General features: G+C 40.9%; 1 protein-coding gene across 16 annotated transcripts in view; it reads left to right on the top strand.

The window, feature by feature from the left end:
• The window catches only part of INPP4A (inositol polyphosphate-4-phosphatase type I A), a 113,962-nt gene that overhangs the window by 3,122 nt on the left and 95,815 nt on the right, over window positions 1-15,025 (top strand). For 5 of the 16 annotated variants that reach the window (XM_079300229.1, XM_079300220.1, XM_079300210.1 and 2 more), the window contains exon 1: window positions 1,024-1,121. The exons of 2 other annotated variants lie outside the window; for them this stretch is intronic. The gene's annotated coding sequence lies outside the window, so the exon portion shown is untranslated. Of the gene's footprint in view, window positions 1-1,016; window positions 1,122-15,025 lie in introns of those variants that run through there. 9 more of the 16 variants (XM_079300224.1, XM_079300215.1, XM_079300234.1 and 6 more) reach the window with 2 other exon arrangements.

Here is a 15,025-nt window from a genome sequence, read left to right as displayed (position 1 = left end):
CAGCTGGTTCTTGGCAGCAGTCCTCTGCAGGTCATGCACAGTTGGCTGGAGACATCCAGACAAGTGTGTCTGTCTGTGTCTCACAGATTCCTCACTTCAGCGTCTTTCCTCCGTGCAGGAGCCACTCACCTCCCTCTGGTGAGTTTCCACAAGGAAATTTATTAGTAACTTGTGTTCTTTGTGTCTTTTTTGCACCATGTAAAAATAATAGAATGAGCCAGAGCTGGACTGTGACTACTTCCTACATTCTTTCAAATGACTCTTAACATTGCTCGAGCACAATAAATCCCTCATTTACAGCACTGGGGTACAGAAATTAGTTAAGAAATGGAGCCCAGCCTCCAGTTGCACAGCAATTTGAAAGCATGCGAGTGAGACGGCTATTGAGCAACTTCAAGTGTGGAGAAGATGGATGGATGGATGGATGGATGGATGGATGGATGGATGGATGGATGGATGGATGGATGGATGGATGGATGGATGGATGGATGGATAGATGGATGGATGGATGGATGGATGGATGGATGGATGGATGGATGGATGGATGGATGGATGGATGGATGGATGGATGGATGATGTTAGAATGTATGTGTGAGCAGCAGGACTAAGGAAGTAATTCTCCCCTTTGTACTCCACAGAGGTGAGGCCACACCTTGAGTGCTGTGTCCAATTTTGGGCCCCTCAATTCAAGAAAAACATTGAGGTGCTGGAGCATGTCCAGAGAAGGGCAATAGAGCTGGTGAAGGGCAATCAGCGACAGGACAAAAGGACGTAGTGATGGGCTGGGCTAGGGGAAATTTAGTTTGGACATTAGGAAGAATTTCTTCTACCTCCAGTGCTTAACTGCAGATGACGATACAAGAGAGTCCTGGTTTCTGTATTTCTGGATGCTCGGCGCCGGGGCTGGCACCCTGACCCCTCGGGCCGGGGGCAGCCGAAGCGCTGCCGCTGCAGCCCGGCGGGCGGGCGGCGCTGCCGGCGCGGTGAGGCCGCAGGGGGCCGGGCCAGGGCCGAGGCGGGGCCGCCGCTCCCGGCGCCGTCAGAGCGGGCGGGCGCCGGAGCCGCTGGGGCGCGGGCCGGTGGCTGCCGCGGGGCGGTGCCCGGAGAGCCGCGGTGCGGAGGTGAGCCGTGGGCGCCGGCCACGGGAGAAGGCGCGGGGTGCAGCGGGAGAAGGCACGGGGGCGGGCGGCGGGGTCGGGAGGGCTCCGCTCGGAGCGCGGCCGAGCCCCCATCTTGGGGAGGCCCTGCCGCCGGAGCTGTCACCGGCAGCGCTGCCGGCTCCGGCCGTGCGCGGCCAGCGCGCGCCGGGCTCGTCCCGAGCCGTGCCGGGCTGCGGCGGGGCGCGTGAACAGCGAGCGTGGAGCGTACAGCGCGTAAACAGCCGCCTCCGGGGAACGCGGGAGCGACACCGAGCGCGGGGAGGGTGTCTGATCTCCCCTAATTCATTACAGGCCGGGGTTCACGATTCCTTTCCCATGTTGAGAAGCCTTAAAAGGAAGCAAGATTGTGCATTTAGTTTGGTGCATATTTCAGATTTTTGCCCGTTTATTGAGCTGGAATATGGTTGTGAAATATGGTAGAAATGCCTTTGCAGTACTGATGCACCATCATCCGTCTTATGTGGGTTTGGCGGAGCAGCGTTAAGAATGAATTTGAAGCTTTATTCCAGTGGCATACATTCCCCCCATGCCATGAGTAAAGTCATTATATACTGATCAGAGCCCAGCTTGGACTGCAGAGACACCAGAGGGGCTTTTGCATGATGGTCCAGCACGGTGTTGACAGGAGCTCTCCATCCGCAGGTCAATATCATCCTTCTGCAGGAACCTCTGGCGTTGAGCTTGTCTAGGCTGGCAGTAGAGATCCGGCTGGGAGGGTCTTGCTGGGTTACTTCTTGAACAACAGAGGCAGAGACTCATTTAGTCTCTGCCCTCAAACTCGAAAAAACCCTGTTGTGAGTAAAACAAGATTAGTTTGCAGTTTCCCATTGCAGAACAACTGTTTGCTAATGCTTTTCACAAAAGCTCTTAATTAAAAGCTTATTAAGTTTTTCTTCCTGCTTCTGAAGATCTTAATTCAGTGGACTGCCTTGCTTCTAGGAACTCAGAGAATGCAGTATCTTGCCAATTTTTTCACAAGTCTCTCTGACTCTCTATGCAAATGTTAGGTGGGAGCAAATGGCGGTGGGGGGGCATATGTATTTTTGGCAGGAACTTGACATTCAGTGTTCTTAAATTTAGAAGTTCTGGCACCTTCAGACTTAAAGGTGGATGTGACCTCTTTTACTCACTGTTCTCTGCTGCAGTACTAAGTTGATAGCAAATGATTTCAGGGCTGTTTTCAAGTATCTGTATCTAAGCTGTATGTATTTTGCTAGATACATGACAGCTTTGCCTCTGATTTAATTTCTTTATAATAAGCTAATTTTAACTTAATCTATAGTGGGTGGTAGCTTGCAGGGAGCCATGGAGAAACAAAGAACCCTGCCAAAGTGTGGCAAAAGAGCCGTGTGATCTTCAGAGGGTGTTGCGCTCTCTTATTGAAGACAGTGATGACACCTCTGCAGAAACTTGCTTACTTTACACCTGTCTCACTTGCTGTCAGCTGAGACTGAAGGCTGCACCCCTTCTCAGGTAGCAGAATTTTCAGTGCTAAGATCTCAGATATATTGAGGGTTGTGTGTCATTAATCATCTCTTAGACCTGTTCAAGTCCAGTCTAATTGTAAGGATGCTGTATTAAATGGAAGTTCTCCCTGTGGAGTGAACTGACTGCTATGAGAAATTACTGCTTTGTTTCCTATATGTTCTGGTTCCCCAGTCTCTGTATTATTTTATTAGAATTAGGAAGGAAAATGAGAAGGCCAAGGATCCCCTTTCGATTCTTGTTTCCTTGTTAAGATTTAATTCAGGCTTATGGGCTGTGCTCTGCAACAGCAAATTTTCATTGCCCAATTGCTAATGTGTAAGATGCACCATTAGAATATAACAATACCCATTGGACCCCCTTTGTAGATGTTTCTGTTGGAAAAACTTCCCCATTTCTTGACTGGATATGAAGAGTGATTGCCTTGCTTGGAGATGAAGTTTGAAACCTCTACCTGTTTTCTTTGAAGAGAGATGAGAGATCAAATAACACAGGCAGCACAGCTCAGAGGTCTGTCTTACATGCTCTTTGCTTCTGCTTGCTGCTTCCCTTCCTGTTTCTTGTCTGACAAACTGAATTTCCCCTCCATTGTTGGATTATCTACCTAAATCTCAAACAGACATCCTTTACAGAAACACTGTTGGGAAACGTTGATTTTGGAAGAAGAAAGCCTTTGGGTGTATCTACTTCATTCACATCTGTCAGACAGATAGGCATAGCTTCAAATGTGTTTAAATCACACCTATTGCTGCTTTATCTAATACACTAAGCTCTTTCCTACAGATGAAGGTGATTCTTCTGGCTCTCAGATAGGAGGCATTTCCCTTTTCTGCTTCACAGGCACTCCTGCTCCCACTACCCTCTTTCCTTTGCTTCCTGTGTTGTTTTCTGTAGTGCTTTGCTTACTGTGGGAAGCATTGCCACAGACTGGCATCATGTGAGGCAAAACCAAGCAACAATCAAGACAAAGCAGATTGAGAATGAAGAGGAAATCAAGTGAAGTGCAGAAAATAACAGGAACATTGTAAATTCAGGACGTGACTGAGTAGGGGGCGTGTCTTGACTGCCCAGGGGAGTGGTAGGGTCATAGTCTTTGTGGTGTAAGGGAGGTGTACAGGCAAACACTCCAGGCTTTCCTGGCAGTTACTGCTCCATTTCCCCTGTACCATAAACTGGGTTTAATGACACTGCAAGAGCCAACACAGGTGGATATTGTGCTTCTGTCAGCTACTTTTGTCTCTTGCAGAGGAAAAACAGGTGCCAGTACTACAGAAATATGTTAGCACTTCCTGAAAATAGCATTTGAAGCTTTCAGTAAAGTGTATTCACTCAGCAAGAAGGCTGTTTCTGGACTTTCATGGAGTGTGAAATTCTCTAATTTATGATAATTTTACCAAATATGCAATAAATAGTGAACTGGGAAATCTAACTACTAGGGTACATCCTAACTTAACCAAAACCATCTTGATGATGAGACATAAGAGAGTAACGTAGTTTTCCCCTGAATTCCAGGCAAGTTGAGATCTTGACCTTAGGTGAAGGAGGTTTTCTGTCCAGCCTGTAGTATATGGCCAAGGATTTCTCTGCAACAGAAGTTTGTAAATGTGTATCAGTAGTCACTAAAAATACTCACAATGTACAGCATTGAGATTCTGCTAAGACCTTGTAGGAAACCAGCAGGATATTTTCAAAAAGACATTGACATTCTTGTACTGTTACATTTAGACTTGGCCCACTTGTGCCCTTTGATGTTCTTGTATGTCTCATGAATTCCTGCATCTTGTTTGTGCATCTGCTGCTGTGGTGTGCTGACAGAGAAGCCTGTGAGTTGCTTCTCTCTAAATAAAGCTGTGTTCTGCCAGTTTGTTGCAGACAAACTGCAGATCTTGTGAAGGAGGTAACCAAGTGAGGTGAAAGGGAATAGTATAGGAGAAAAGGAGTGTGGATATAGAGGAAGGATGCAAAGGGAAATGAGTGTAGAGGATAAGACAGTACAGGAAGGACAGATAGTGATAGAAAAATTCATTCAGTATGCTTCTCATCAAGGTTTTGTAGCATTTGCCAATGGAGCACTTTAAAGCTGTAATTTCTGAAAAAAATCTGGAGGTATTCCAAACCTTTACCTCTAGCTGGGGTGTGCTTGTGGGGGATGCAAAAGCAGGGGCTGGGCTTTATAGCTGGACTTCTCTGACAGATGCAGACTGAATCTGAGCATATGGGAAGTAAGTGGGGCTGTGTCACTCTGAGTGAGAACCTGCAGACAGAGGCCTGGTACAAGGTTTGTGTGGTGCTGACTCCCATTGGTAGGCATGAAGTTTTAGAGCTGTTGTTGTCATCAGCTCTCACAAGCATGGGTATTTTAGTCTTCCTTAACAAAGTAATATGTGTTACCATCTAATCTTTTAGAAGAAAAGATTAGAAGAAAATCTTTTCTTCCCACTGTACGACTATTTATAGGAACCATGTATGTACAGATGTTGCAAACCTTGGGAAACAGCACACTTCAATTCCTTGGGGCAGTTTACAGCTAAGGTACCTTTACTGCAATGTTGCAAACTGTGCAGAATATTGCAACTATAACCAGCTCCTGTGAATGCTTCTGCACATGCTCAGTTCCCTCCTTTTATAGAAGGCTAAGAAGCCCAGATTAACTCTGTGCTTGAAAAACTGTTTTACCTGGCTCTACCCTGTTGTAGCTCTGAGTTTTCTCTAACTTCCTTCTAGCAAAATGAAATCTTATTAGAAAGAATTTGATGCCTGGAATTTCTCCTTGCCATGAGTAGAGCAAGTCTGTAAGGTGGAAATTACAGGTAGGAGTGGAAACACAGAGATTTGATGAGAATTTGTTCTTCCACTCATTTTCTGTTGTTAAATATATATTGTGTTGAAATGCAGTGCTGAGTTTACTGCTAAAGTTAGGCATTTCTGTGATTACAGTTTGTATTTGCTTCAAGTCTTAACCCTTGACAGTCTGAAGCTTGGATTCAGACAAGACAATGTTTTTTTAAACAATTGTCCAGTCTTTAAGAGTTATCATGAGACTTCTGAATGAAACAGCTTTTTATCAGGTATTTTAAACATACTTTGCCTGCTTGGAGTCTCTTCTGTTCTTTTTCCAGCTCTTTCTCTACATTTTCTCTGTGACTGGAGGAAGAGAATAATTAAAGAATAATTTTTCATAGTTTGCTAAGCCTCTAATTTTTGACACTGTTCTTTCAAAAACCAGCTTGAGGGGAGGGGCAGTTTGTGTTGCACTGAATATAGTAGGTATTGATCTCCAAAAATCTCGAAAGATGTTAATTGTTTTAGTTTTTCCCCTTACCCACCTACATTTTGTCTTGCCACTAACAATTCTTTCAATCGTGTAGCTGCTTTTTACGTTCATTTGGCTGGAAACCACTGCCTCCCACAGCAGGGCAGGTGGAATGAAATGTGTCCCTACGCTTCAGCAACTTCAGTGCAAAGTTCAGCAGTTTAATTTAAACTGTTGCCTTGACATTTCTGAAGAGTGTTCACAGACTGGTCCATTGCCTTTGCCTGGGAGGCTGTAAACTTGAACAGCAGTGTGGTAATATCTTCAGTCACCAGAGCTACTTGCTGAGCTCTTAGTGCCATTTTTCTGTTGTATTTTTTAACATAAAGTGCTAGGTGCTAGTGAACTGTTAATTCTGATAACAGCTCTGTAAATATTACAACTTACTGAACATTGCATAATTTCTTTTAAAAATGATTTTTAGATGTTGTCTTGTGGAAGATGCTACAGATAAAATGTAAAATCTGGGATAAGTCTTCCTGTCCAGGTCCAGAAGTCTATAGAGCATTTCTCAGCACTTCCATTTTTGAGAATGGATGTTATCTGCACAAGAGAATGATTTTAAGGCTATGTTATTCCTTTCTTATCCCTTCCAAGTTTTATGGGTCACCTTTTAAAGTTCAAAATTGTACAGTATCATACAGACAGTTCAGCAACAATTATAGTACTAGTAGATGGTAATATCAGTAGGAAAGTCATATATATATATATCTATATGTATATTTAAGAGTTGGTGTCACAGCTAGAAGCTGGAAGCTTTTGGCCTGTGACACTTAACTCCCTGTGGGCTCATGAACCTGCTTTGTTGTCCAGTCACATACTTCTATGAATATGGTCCTCAAGGTTTTCCAGTGATCATAACTTCTACTCCCAAAGTATGGGGGGACCATCCATCATTATTTCTGAGACTGGGAGAACTGATTCCCTGCCAAATGGAAAACAATGCTGTGCTATAAATGTGGCAGTTCAGAGGCATGGATACAGCATTTAAAACTGCAAATGACCCACACTGCTGTCAAATAACTGTCTTAAAAGAGCAATCTATGTAACCATGGTTTGGTCTAGTGGATTCCAATTATGCTCAATCTTTAGTTAGATGATCTACTTTTTTCTTGTTGTATTTAGTGCACAGGAAGAGTCTAATCTGGGGATGAACTGTTCATTAAAGACCATCAGTGAGTGTAACAGCTTGATTTGTTGCAGAAATTGAAAGCTGTACAGCCATCAAAGCAGGAGATTAAAGGAAGAGGAGGACAAAATTGTTTTCTTAATTAAGAGCTGCATCCTTCCAGAGGCCTGTGACACAACTCTACCACTCCTCAGACTGTGTGGTGCAAGCAAGTCTGAAAATTTTCCTTTTGCCTTTGGTCAGTACAATATTTTTCAGATATGTGCCTGATATAATATCTGGTTTCAGTTTCATAGAATATCTAAGCCCTCTGATCTATTACTGCATATATTATGTAAAAAGCTGTATACTTCCAATTTTGAATCATGAGTATCTTGAGTTGGACACCCAAGCTAGTTGGTACTTTATTCTTTCTGCAGAAGCTGGCTGGTTCTCCCTTGAAATCTGTGTCCAGTATCTCTCCCATTCCCAGAGATGGTTCCCAACCTCCTTGCATTAGTTTAGACTTCTCCCCTTGGTTTTCCTCCTTATGCTACTTGTCTCATCTATTTGATCTGCCCATTTCTGGCAATTTCCCAGCTCTTTACTGCAATGATTCCTCTCAGCCAAGTTGTTTCTGACCTTATTTCTACCTCCAAACATCAGTCCTGGTCTTCTGACAACTTGCCAGTATTACTCTTCAGTACTTCTGATCTTTTGATTTGGCCATTTTTACCTGTATTCCTTTCTTATCTCTGAAGGCTTATTGTAGAAATATGGGTTCTGTTGCCAAGTTCAATATTTAGCCAAACTGTTGAATGATTATTATAAGGAATTGTCTTCTGAACCCCTTGGGGTGCCTGTAAAGCAGTGCATGTGCAGCTATGTTACCTGTGGAAATCAAGAGTACTCATTCTTTTGACATCTTTGGAGATTTTAGTTATGAGTTAACCTCTACTGGATCTGTGTTTGCTGTGACTTTTTAAAGGATTGGAATAGAAAGACTGACAGTTGATTGTTTTTGTGGTTTTTTTTTTCCTTTAGTCCTTACTCTTGGTAGCAGCTGAACTGTTTGAGCTGAAACTGATGATTGGTCTTTAAAAACCAGTCCAAGACAAACACTGAGCATGAAAAAATTCTGGGCACACACTTTGGAAGAATGTAAGCAAGTGAAAAGAACAGTCTTTTAAGAAGTGGTGCTGAGCAGGTTAGTTACAGGCATAGATGCTACTGGTCCCACCTTCTGATTGCTCCTCTTGTGCTGAACAATTAGAAAATGCTTTACAAACTGTTCATTCACTTCAGGGGAGCCTGTGTTTCTCAGCTGTTGTTCAGTAGCATAGCAGTGTAATGTTTGACATGCAGTGGCATATAAGAGGTTTTTAAAGTAGTGTGGAACTAGTGATGGCACTTAAATCACTTGACCATTAGAAAAATAGGGGAAATCTTGTGCTAACAAGGAACTGTTTTCACTGTCAACAGAGATTTTCCTTCCCTTCCTCTTTAGGAAAGAATAGTGGAAATGTTGAAGTGCATCTTTGCTTTGATGTCTAGCAAAACTCTTTCTCTTCCCAAGTAATGTACATTTTCTCAAACAACTGTGAGGAAACATTAACCCAAAATGTATGGTTGCTGCCATCTAAATTGTCAGCATTACTTAGAGTTTTTTAATTCAAGTAATAGACAGACTTCATCTTACAAAGTTTATAAGATTTGAGAAAACTACATATGCTCTGATTGAATCTTTTCTACAATATGTTTCTTTTGGCAAGAACAGATAACCCAAGAATACGTGTTCCTGTTAGTTTGACCCAGTCTGTATTTTAGTGAAATTACCCTTTCCAGGAAGTATCAGTAAGAACTATATTTCTGCTAGAAATACTAGTGGCTGTGGTAGCAGTGCTAGAGACACAGATCCAGGAACAGCTAAGGATTTACAGCTTCACTTCTGGAGATGTTCTAGAGATGGATATGGAAAAAAAGCCTTGTTCATTCTATATCAGGTTCTCACTTTGTAATTGCTGTGTCATGGTGTTTTGAAATGTTCTGTACTTAATATATGAATGACAGGTTATAGTTCTGTGTTCCCAAGAAGCTTTCAAGCTGGAAGCAAGCACTCTTTTATGACCAGATTATATACTCTATAAAAAGAAAACGCAGCAAAATACAATCAGTCAAGAGGGGTTTCAGGAATAGCAGAATTTCAGGTGACACACAGCATGCTATTTGACTGTTTTTAATGGAGAGCTCCCCTTGGCATGCCTTTTGTAATAACACTGTCCCTGGAACTGTAAGCTTTGTGGTTTTCTCAACCATAACCCTAAGGGTAACCCTATGCCTAAGTGGAGCAGTTAATTCAGCCTTTTTCTGTGGCTGAGGTTCCCAGCACCTGGGTGATGTCAAGGAAAATGGTGTGGAGGGAGAAATGTTGTGGCAGTGCTGTGCTCTCCTTGGTCTGATACTTTCTATCTGAGATCTGCTGCTGAGATTTATAAATTAGAGCTTGTGAACAGTTGGTGTAATTTAAACTGGGAGATCTGAGGACTAGAGGAACCAAGAAGTGTTAAGAATCCATCTATTTTTTGCCTTTTTGTTGTTGTTGTTTGTTTACTTTTTAGCATCCCAGTTAGAGAGCCCTTGAAGACACATTCCTCTAGGGAGGGTAATGTTGTGTGGCTCTGGAAGGAGGAGAGCTTCAGTTTACCTAAAATGTTGCAAGAGCTTGGGAATAAAAAAAAAGAAAATATAAGTGTTACTTCTATAAGTAGAAGGAGAAAGTGTTGCTTCTATAAGTTGAATGAAAAGGAGATTTTTTTTTTCCAGTGGCCCCTTTTTCTTCATTGCTGCAGTTATGATTCCAGATTGGAAGTAGACTAGAATTTGGATCAGTTGAAACAGGGGATCTGTGAAATGTGGCAAGAGATACATAACTGAACAGAAAGGGTGCTTGCAGAGCACAAGTTGAGAGGCATGGTCTGCCTGTGAAAGTTTGGCAGGATTATATGTGAGTTCTAGGCACACAGACTTTAGAAAACTCTGATGTTAATTTATGGAGAATATAGGGAAAATATAATTTATCTGTCGTTTTCATAATACTGCTGGGAAGGAGACAATGGAAGACACTCTAGAATTTTGATTGAAGATCAGCAGAACATAAAGAACTGCAAGAAGGAAGACTTGAAAAAGTACCAAAACAACCCTCTTCAAAAGATTAAAAAAAGAAAGGAAGGGGACCTATGAACTCTGAGGGAATTTTGGTACTAGTGAATTAACAGAATTAGCAGTCAGAAAATGAAAGTACACAAAAGTTTAGAAGTTGGGAGATTTGCATTTGTCAGAAAGAAAATGAAAGGAGAAGCAGCCATCTGCACAATAAATTTTAAAAATACTAAATGCTTTAAAGGAGTACCTTCAAGGTACTGTGTGAATTAGAAGGTCCAGTAAAGAGGCTGTGTAGAATTTTTAAGTTATTAGAATTTGCTCTACTATCAAAAACAGCACACTAAAGCATAAGAGGAAGAAAGAAAACCTAGAAGTAAAGCATGAGGTTTCCATGCTGACTGCTATAGATACCTAAATCAAAGAAAAACATTAATTGCAGCTGATGCATATAAAAATAATATTTTAGTTTGCATGGTTATCCAAAAATATTCTCAAGCTACTTTGATTTTAGTGACAATTACTAATATGAAAACTTTTTAAATGGCTATCCTGTGGGTAGAAAGAGTATGCAAATGTAATTAATTTTCATAGAGGAAGAAAGATGACTTCAAAATAAAACTATGGTTGATAGTTGACTATGTCTTCAACAAGAAATTGTTTGGTTATATTGTTAGTAACTCTGCATTCTGGATCTCATCTTTCCTGTTCCTGTCAGCTGCAAGATACATACCACTTTGTAATCCTGGTCTAAATGAACATCTTTTTACTTCTGACAGGGTGCTTGGTTAGGCTGTTTGTCAAGTTGAAAAGCTTGTGGCTGGAAGTTTGTGTTGAAGCTGGAAGTTGGATGCATTATGAAAATGTTGGCTTGTAATCCTTCCTGTCACGTAGCTCTGAGTACCATATGGGGTATAAAGGTTTTTGTTCTGTTTCCTACTGGACCTAAGTTAAGTAACATCACACAGGAAGTAAACAATTCTATCCTCCTGGAGGCTAGGCAGCATCAGAGGTGGTTCTAGCCAGCCTCTGTCTCCAAAGAGCTGCTTCCTGACCTTCCCAAAGGCTAAACCTTCCCAAGCTGTCAAATGGAAGTCAGTCCCTCCCTTCCCCATCCCATCACCTGCATTCTTGTTTGCCTTTGAACAGCTGTTGTACCCTTTTACAAGGTGAATGGGTGTGTGTGTGTGTAGGAAAGGTTTGGTTAAATGCATTGTGCAGGTGGGTAACTTAGAGAAAAGCTGTTTTTGTAGTTTACTTTGTTTAGTGGAGATACTTTGCAATAGAGTCTTGCATTTATCTGAGATTACTGTTTGCTGACAAGAGTGCAATACTAAAATGGTGCAGGATATATTTGTGCTCTCCTGTTGTTCTGGGTGTGGCTGGAAATAATCTGGGTGTAGATGTGGTTTTCTCCTAAATTGTATGCTGCACACAGCTGAGAGCAGGTGCTGTGAGTAAGGTAGTGGGGGGTAGGTTGAAAGGAAGTTTGAAAAGGAAGATGAATATTTCCTTGTTATCATTGCATAGTTTTGTTGGGTTGTTTTAAATATTTTTTGGGAATTCATTTGAATATTCTTTAATAAGATTTAGTGAAGTTTTCTGGGAGAAAAAGCAACTGCATCTCTATGTGTATATAGAATGTGCTTATATTTACCAAAATACCAGCATGGTTCTCTTTTTCTGGCAGCCCAGCTAAAACCATTTTCCATGTAGCCTTTCAGGCACCTTCTGCTCTTTTCTGTCTGATTTTTACACAAAGCAACTCTACCATATGCTGTTCAGACCTGTTATTCTGTGTCTGTGTGGTTCAAATGCTAAAAAAAGTCTCTTCCCAGAGACCTCCTGGGAAAGTGGTATTTTGGTACTGATGAGTGTGTATGACATTGCATTTATCAGATGTTGAATTCCTCTGCAGCACTCAGCATTGGGTGCTAGCAGGGGTGGAAATGAAGGCAGAGTTTAGGCTAAAGGGGATGTTCTTGGCAGTAATGATCAGTGTGGAAATCCTTGAAATGACAGAGTAAACTTGTAAGATGAGTAGTAAGGAAGCAGTCTCCTCTCAGCAGGAGGGGCATTAAGCTGGAATGGGACATCTGTGATGTCCCCATGAAGATGATTTTTACTGTAAAACATGGTGGTGAGTGATGAGAGGGACATGCAACATGTTGGAAGGCATTGGAAATATGATACTGTCAATTTGATTGTGCTGTCAGGCTGACTGGTCTGTTTTCCTCTGGAAAGGATTTGCTAAAAGTTGTGTGAAAATCCTACAAATGAAGGCATAGCCCCATATAAGCAGCAGTGGTCTACCTGTTGGAGCTGGAATTTCTCTCTTATATCTGCTTGAATCTGAAATATCTTGCTGCTTTACCTGCAGGCTTTAACTGAATTTCCATATTCAGAGCACTAGATGCTGACTTTCAGATGGAAGTGGAGACAAGTTCTCCCATAAAGAGTCACAGAAAATCTGCTGCTGTCTGCACCTTCACTTTGCTGCTAACACAGCTTTTAATATCATGCTCTTAATTAACTTGATACCCTGCTTCCATTTCTTGGTGCCAGAAGAATGCTTGAAGCAAAGTGGATTTGCTCCTGTCATTGGAGAACTGATTTCAGACAAAGTTAAGAGGAAAGAGGAGATGTGAGGGAGAAATATTGTTGCAATTTGATAATGTATTTAAATGATTATTTTAAGATGGTGTTTTGTATCAAAATCAGTTATCTTCTATATTTTTATAGAAGTCTTAGTTTTTAATTTGTTGTTAATATAAAATGCAACACTTGAGATGGCATTGCACAGTGTCTATTTTTAATGCTGCAGTTTTATCCTCTCAGGAACAGGGTATTTGCTTAATCATGCCCTCTTGGATCTTATCTCCTGCTTTCCCCCCCCATCTTTTTCACCCATAATTCAAATGGCTGGCTGAATATCTGTTCTTTGGATGCATCAGCATGAAATTTTGCAGGTGACCACCTGTCTTAATACACGTGAAGCTGTGATCACAGTTTTCTAAACATTGCCAAAGATGCTGAATTATGTTTGCAATATGGCCAAATAATTTTAATCAGTTTTCACTGAAAAAAAGATGGCATAAATCCCAGATTATAAATATTCTTCTCTGAGTCATTAGCAGTGGTTATCTAGATGTAATTGCAAAACAGTTTTTACCAACACAGATAGGCAAAAGGGCAGGGCAATAAGGGAACTGTTGTGGTGTAGCTTAGGTAGAACCATTTTTATATTTTTGGACATGTAGGAGAAGAAACTTCTCATGTATTTGCTCAACATAATACTTTGTAGCTGGATCTGAGACTACCATGGTATGATATCTATTAATCAGGCATGACAGTAATGTCTGTTGTGCATGAAGTAAACATACATCCTGTACTCTGACTTTGGGAAAGTTCTCTATTTTTGTATGTTTTTTGTTGTGCTTTAAAACTCTGGGTTTCATTTCAGATGGTCAATTTGCTCATATCTTTCTTTTCCCTAGACAATTCTAAATGTAATTAAATGTATTGCACTGTATGATATGATTTTTTTCTTTCTTTCTTTCAACCATCATCCCTTTTTAAGTAAAGAAAACAAATCTCACAAAACTAATTTCATATTTTTGGATTCCCATATCTATTTATGGCTACTTGCTTCATGGGGGGAAAAATGCAACACGACTCACAGGAGGGTGACATAAAAAGCTAAATGTGGCTGTTGACTGCTGAGAGTTCCAGTCCTTTGAGAATATCCCAAGAAAAAGCATAAGCAGAAACTTCAGAAATAGCTCTTCAGGTTTTGGGGTAGTTTTATTTATGTTTTGGTACAAGTCACCACCTGGTTTAGAATGTGGAGGCTTTGCTTTCCTTTGTTGTCACTGGTTTTGTCCAAGGAATTGCTGATAGAAGGGGTGAGTGGCCATAGGTGGGCAGAACCCAGACAGATGTGAGGTGTAATGATGTTGCTGATTGTTACAGTGTAGTGAAAAATTATGTATGTGCTCTTTCCCAGGCAGGGTGAATGTAGGCTTTGAGATGGGGAATTTTCTTAGTGCTTGAGAAATTAAAATCAGTGCTTTCTTATTGCTCAAGAAAAACAAAGTCTAAAAACAGAAACAACTCGTGATGGTAAATTATTTTTCTGGACAGAGTTGTTGCTACCCTTGAAATTGGCTTTTAATTTCAGTGAAATAGAATACAATTGGTAGCTGTCTCTTATATAGTGTGTTATTCTAGAGCTCTCCAAAAACATTGAAAAGGCCAATCAAAATATTATGGGTTTTTTTTTCCCTTTTTGACATATTGGCCACTTTCCACTTTCAATTTGAATCAATAATGACAGATTTCTTAAGAAAAAAATACTTGAACTTTTTGTTTTGTTTTTGTTTTTGTTTGTTTTGCTGGATTTTTGTGGGTTTTTTTTGCTATGGACACAGAGAAATGAGTGAAACATCTTTAGATGTAGATATTTGCAAATATGCAAACTTACATATGCATGTCTGTTTCATATACACAGAAACTCTTAAATTTGGCTGTACAGGGTGTGTATTCAACTAACTATGGTCAACAGAATCTTTTGTAGGTAATAGAAGATAGGATGAAAAGATGTAAATTTTTTTTTGAGGTTTGGGGAGTTGGTTTCCTTTTAGAAAAAAAATTTCAAGTTCTGTCCTGTTGCAGGAGCATAAATAGATTGCAGTGTTCAAATGGAGTTCATGATGATAAGTACACAGAGGATGAAGACTACACAGACCCATCTTGTCTGATTATGATACCTGCCAGAACTCCAGCTGAGGGAGTCTTTGT

Source organism: Erithacus rubecula (genome assembly GCF_903797595.1).
Source record: "Erithacus rubecula genome assembly, chromosome: 1".
Lineage (NCBI taxonomy): Eukaryota > Metazoa > Chordata > Aves > Passeriformes > Muscicapidae > Erithacus > Erithacus rubecula.
The sequence above is the reverse complement of the archived record's forward strand: the minus strand, read 5'-3'. Positions and strand labels throughout refer to the sequence as shown.